The sequence below is a fragment of the Octopus sinensis genome, linkage group LG5, assembly GCF_006345805.1.
Source record: "Octopus sinensis linkage group LG5, ASM634580v1, whole genome shotgun sequence".
Taxonomy (NCBI): Eukaryota; Metazoa; Mollusca; class Cephalopoda; order Octopoda; family Octopodidae; genus Octopus; species Octopus sinensis.
Window position 1 is genome coordinate 98,272,818 of NC_043001.1, and position 6,000 is coordinate 98,278,817.

Below are 6,000 nucleotides of genomic sequence, written 5' to 3' on the forward strand. Positions count from 1 at the left end.
CGGGCATTGTGAGTGTTTATTGAGCAAAAACACCTAAGCTCCCCGAAGCTCCGGCGGGGTGGGTGGTGAACCCCACTGTACTCATTCACAACAAATTTCTCTCACTCTTTCTTCCTACTTCTTCCACAAAGAAGAGGAACCATGGTGTAACCCACTATGGTGTGGTAAACTTTCAGACCCTTGTCTAGATTGTGAATCCTCTGTACCCCAGGATGGTTCGGCTCTCTACCCGTTAAAAGAACAGACAGGACTCAAACCAAACAGGAATATGTGTGGCTGTGTGGTAAGAAGCTTGCTTTCTAACCACCAAGTTCAGTCTCACTGTGTGGCACCTTGAGAATGTATATTCGACTATAGCCTCGGGGTGACCAAAGCCTTGTGAGTAGATTTGGAAGACGGAAAATAAAAAGAAGTGAGTCGTATAACTTAGCGGTTTGGCGAAAGAAACTCGTAGAATAAGTACTAAGCTTAAAGAAAAATAAGTCTTGAAGTCGATTTGTTCGACTAAAAACTCCTTCAAGGCAATGATCCAGTATGGCCACAGTCAAATGACTGAAACAAGTAAAAGAATAAAAGAATGCATGAAAGCAAATATCTGATATTGGATTGCTGAACTAGCTGACAGAGAAACAGCATTAACACAAACTCGACCACTACCATAGATTCACTGATTCTGTCCGTGCTTTTGGCTGTATTTGGTATGAGGTTTTGTAGAAAACGATAAGGGATTTTCCATTCGACAACAAACTGATCCCAGTATTTCAATCCCTATACAGCCTGGTGGTTCTGAATATGACCATCAGAGTCACTTTCGGGACAGCAATTAAAGTACGTCAAAGCTATCTCTTTGCGCCGTTGTTTTTCAACATCTTCCAACAGTATGGACGAGACAGTACGTGACTTCCAGCCTTCCTCTTGCAACTTGTGTTTTGTGGTCGATATCGACCTAATGGAAGGCAGCAAAGCAGAACTCCAGGAACTGACCACCAGACTGGAAAGAGTAACAGAGCGTACGGAATTATGTTCAGTTCAGAAAAATATCTGATCAATAATTACAACAGGGACATACACAACCACAGCCGTTTGTTTTGTGCTCCGTATACAAGAGACAGAACTGACCTCTGATGCACTTGTCTTCGAACGCCTGGAGTATTCATTCCGTTTTTGTTGCAGATGTCCAGCCTTTGCACAAGTGCAGAAAGGCTGATGCCGTGCGCATACACACACACACACCACACACACAGGACGCAAGCAGAAGCGCGCATACACACGCTCACACGTACAAACACACACACTCACACGCGCGTACACACACGAGTATCAATGAAGTGTGCATATATATATATATATATATGGCAGGTGATGCTATTGAGCTAGACATAGCATGGGCCAATACATATATATATATATATATATATATATATATATATATATATATATATATATATATATATATATATACATATATATATATATGCATGCACGTATGTATTTCTATCCACATATCAATCAAATCTATCAATCAATTAGAATACATACATATACATATGTATGTATGTATATAGGCACACATATATCCGTATATATATATATATATATATATATATATATATATATATATATATATATATATATATATATATTCATAGATACAGGCACACGCACACATCTGTGTATACGCACGCGCATGTGCACAACCAAACTGGGTACCGATAATGTATTAGCCAACCAAATTCAACATTGACTGAATTTCACATTATATTTTCTGAATATCTTTTCAAGTATTTGCTTTTTTTTACAACAAACCTCAGATAGATACCGTTATGGTGAAGACTACCACAATTTCGTGGCGTTACTATCTAGTTAAAGTGAGACAATCTATAAAATAAATTCGTATTACTAGAATTTTCGGGTGAATGTTATTTTCAAATCAAATTAATTTGTAATTAATATCATTGCTCATTTAGCACTACTCTGAACTTCTCAATAAAATTCTTTAATTTTGACCTCTTATTTTTACTTCAGTTGAGTCATAAATTTTATAAAATGTGTATATTAAATTTTAAAATATTGGGTTGTCCGGAAAGTTCGTGCAGATTATTGTAGCTTACCTATCGACTTATTTTAGAACATGGTTGAGTCCATAAATCAGGATTTGACTACACCGCCATTTAAAGCACAGTTTAAGCTATCTTTTCATGGAAGAAGATTTATGTTCCTATAACCTGTGTTAATTCTGTAACCCTTTAAAATGGAAGATAAGAAAGTTCATTATTGGCACTTGATGCTTTTCTTTTTCCGTAAAGGGGAAAATGCCTCACAAGCAACCAAAGAAATATGCGCAGTTTACGGCGATGCTTCTTTATCGGAAAGATGTGTACGGAAGTGGTTGGCAAGGTTCCGAGCTGGAGATTGTAGCCTTATTGATAAAGAGCGATCAGGCAGACCACCCACTACAGATGATGACCAAATCAAGTCATTAATTGAGAATAGCCCACATTGCACAACCCGAGAATTTGTAGAAAGCCTCAACCTATCAAAATCCGTCGTTTATGAACACCTGGTAAAGCTTGGGTACATAAATCGCTACGACGTTTGAGTATCACATGAGTTGAGTGAGAAGAAGCTTTTGAATCGCGTTTCCATCTGTGATTCGCTTTATAAACGGAATGAAAACGCGCCTTTTTTTTTTTAAATTGTGACAGGTAATGAGAAATGGATTATCTACCGAAATATTCAGAGAAAGCGATCCTGAGCGACATGAGCCACCTTTAGCCACCCCAAAAGCGAGTCTTCACCCTAAAAAAGATTTGCTTTGTGTCTGGTGGGATTGGAAAGGAATTCTGTACTATGAGCTTCACCCAAGTAACCAGACAATTGATTCTGAGAAATACTGCACACAACTGGACGGGTTAAAAAGCAGCAATTCAAGACAAACTTGCAGAATTGGCCAACAGTAAGAGTGTTATTTTCCAATATGATAATGAAAGATCGCACGTTTCTTTGGGAATCAGACAAAAATTGCTACAGCTCGGCTGGGATGTGTTACCCCACCCTCCACATTCACCAAATATTGCTACTTCGGATCTCCACTTATTCGGGTCTCTGCAGAATAGTCTTAATGATAAAAATATCAATTCCTTGGATGACGTAAAAAGATACCTTGATGAAATCTATGCCATGAAACCACCTGAATCTGATAAGAGGGTATTTTCAAGTTAAAAGAAAGATGGAGACACATTGTGAAACAAAATGGTTCATATTTTGTTGATTAAAAATGTAATGGCAAGTATTTATTGACCTTTTTCTTTCCTTTAAAAATCGGCATGAACTTTCCGGACAACCCAATATTACAGCATGTAATGACGACTTATTATCTATCAGACATTAAGTTCCCTAATCTGTTGTTGGTGAACTTCCATGCACTCTAATAATGTGTTTCAGACCTGTGCAATATATTTGTTCCCAATTCGAACTATAATATAGTGTGTTCTCTGGGCTTTTTTTTATAGTTTATATTTTCAGTTCATATGATTTTATGCTATTATAATGACAAGAACATATGAATTAACATTTATACATCATCGCACTTAGATACTGTCAGCTTTTTATTGTAGTTAGTTAGATCAAGCTTTCCCTATGTCGACAACTGTTTCAAGTTCTTCTGTTGTTCTAAGTAGCGTTCTATCTGAAATTATATCCTTCGGTTTATTAAATTCGTAATCGTTAAGTTTGATTTTGCGACGTTAAAAACATTCTGTTTACGCTGATCAACTATCATTATAAAATTTACAATATCCTGGTTTTGTGTTCCTCTTTTTAGCCCGAGGTTGTTCTTCAGGTATTCGTTTCACCCTTCTATACCATTTTGTGTAAGTAAGATGGATATTTTCTTTAAGTATAATATCGTTGAGTTCTCGTCTTGTTCTTCCATAGTCTTTTCGTCTACAACAAGTGCACAAATTCTGTTTCAGACAGTCATTTGATGTTATGCTTAATTACCAGTATGAGCAGACGTGGTAATTTTATGGTTCTCAAATTCTGTTGTTTGTTATAAAGTATTCAAAAAGAAACTGAATTGCTCTAAAGTATCTAACAGTTTGTTCGTAATCTTTTCCATAAAACCTCTGTATGTCTTCTAAACTGAATACTATAGAATTATTCTGTCCTTGGTAGAACTTTTGCTTCATGTACCCCATTACTGAGTTTTCAAATATTGGAGGGAATGTAATATCTGTGATTATACCTCAGATTTATGTATGTCTGCATGTTTGCATGGATATGTGTTATTCATGTTGTTACAAATATAAAATCGATACATGTGAATAAAATCTTCATAGAACATTCATAATTATCTTCCTATCTGGTTTACAGACTGGACAAATTTTATGCACACACATACACGCACATATACATAAGACAATGAGTGTGTGTTTACATATATATGCATAAGCATATTATAATGTTTATATAACATAAACATATATATATACACAATATATATATATAATATACATATATACATACATATATATACATATATACATATATACATATATATAATATATATATATAATATAATATATATATATATATATATATATATATATATATATTATAGAAGGAGCTTCTACAGGACTAGAACTGTTTCATTCAGAGAAATCTTCAGGAAGCTAGTTAACAAGAATGTATTGGCATTTATACATTTAGGCAGGTTTAAAGGGGTGGTGGTGGGGGACTTTTTGGGGGTAGGCATAGCGCAAAATATCATACTTGGGGGAGTGGTCAAGGAGTCAGTGTTAAATTAGATAAAAGAATAAATAAAAAATAAAAAATATAATATATAAAAACAAGGAATAGAGTTAGGTAAATAAGGAGATTCTCACTTATACCTATGCACATATGTATACAATATACACACACACACATACAAACATTATACATATACATACACATACATACACACACACATATACTATATATATACACTTACACATACATATACATATCACACATACACATATATGTATACATACACACACTCACATGCATACACGTATACACACATGTGTGTATATATACACACACGACCACACATACATATACACACAGAAAAATATATATACACATACACACACATACATACATACACGCATACACACACATATCCACACACACACATGCACACACAGCACACTAGTCCCTATATACACATATATACACATAAACACATATATATACACATCTGTGACCCCCTTCGACGTCAGCATGGGTGCTAACGACTCTGCTGAAATAAGTGACCTAGTGGGCCTTTTCATCCTCCATAGGCTGAAAACCCTATTCACAGGCCTCTCCGGTGGTCTTTACCGCGATGACGGCCTTTTCGCCCTCCACAAAATAAACCCCAGGACCACGGATGGGTTCCGGAAAAATCTTACACCTTCTTAAAAACTAGGCCTTAGGATTACCTTAGAGAATCCAACTTAACAAAAGCTAACTTCCTTGACGTCACCCTCGACTTAAAAACCTCACTTTATTACCCGTACCACAAAACCAAATGAATCCCTTAGATATATAGATATTAATTCCAACCACCCCAAAAATATATTAGATAAACCTAGTAAAAAGGTCTCAATTAGAAATTCTAGCCTGTCCGCCACGGAAGATATCTTTAAGGCCGCAGCCCCTATTACAACGAGGCCCTGGCCCGCAGTGGCTTTAAAGATAAGATTACCTATACTAGTATAGCCCCACGCCAACCCAGGAAAAAATAGACGAAGACACATTAGCTGGTACACCCCCCCTTCAACCGTGAGGTCGCTACACCTGTAGCTAAAATCTTCTTCACTCTCCTACAGAAACACTTCCCCACCCAACATAAGTACTACACTATCCTAAATAAGAACACTATAGACTCTCCTACTCTACCACGCCCAACCTAGCCAGGAACCTAGCAACAACAATGTGAAAAAACTTAACATATCTACTTTTCCGAGGCCC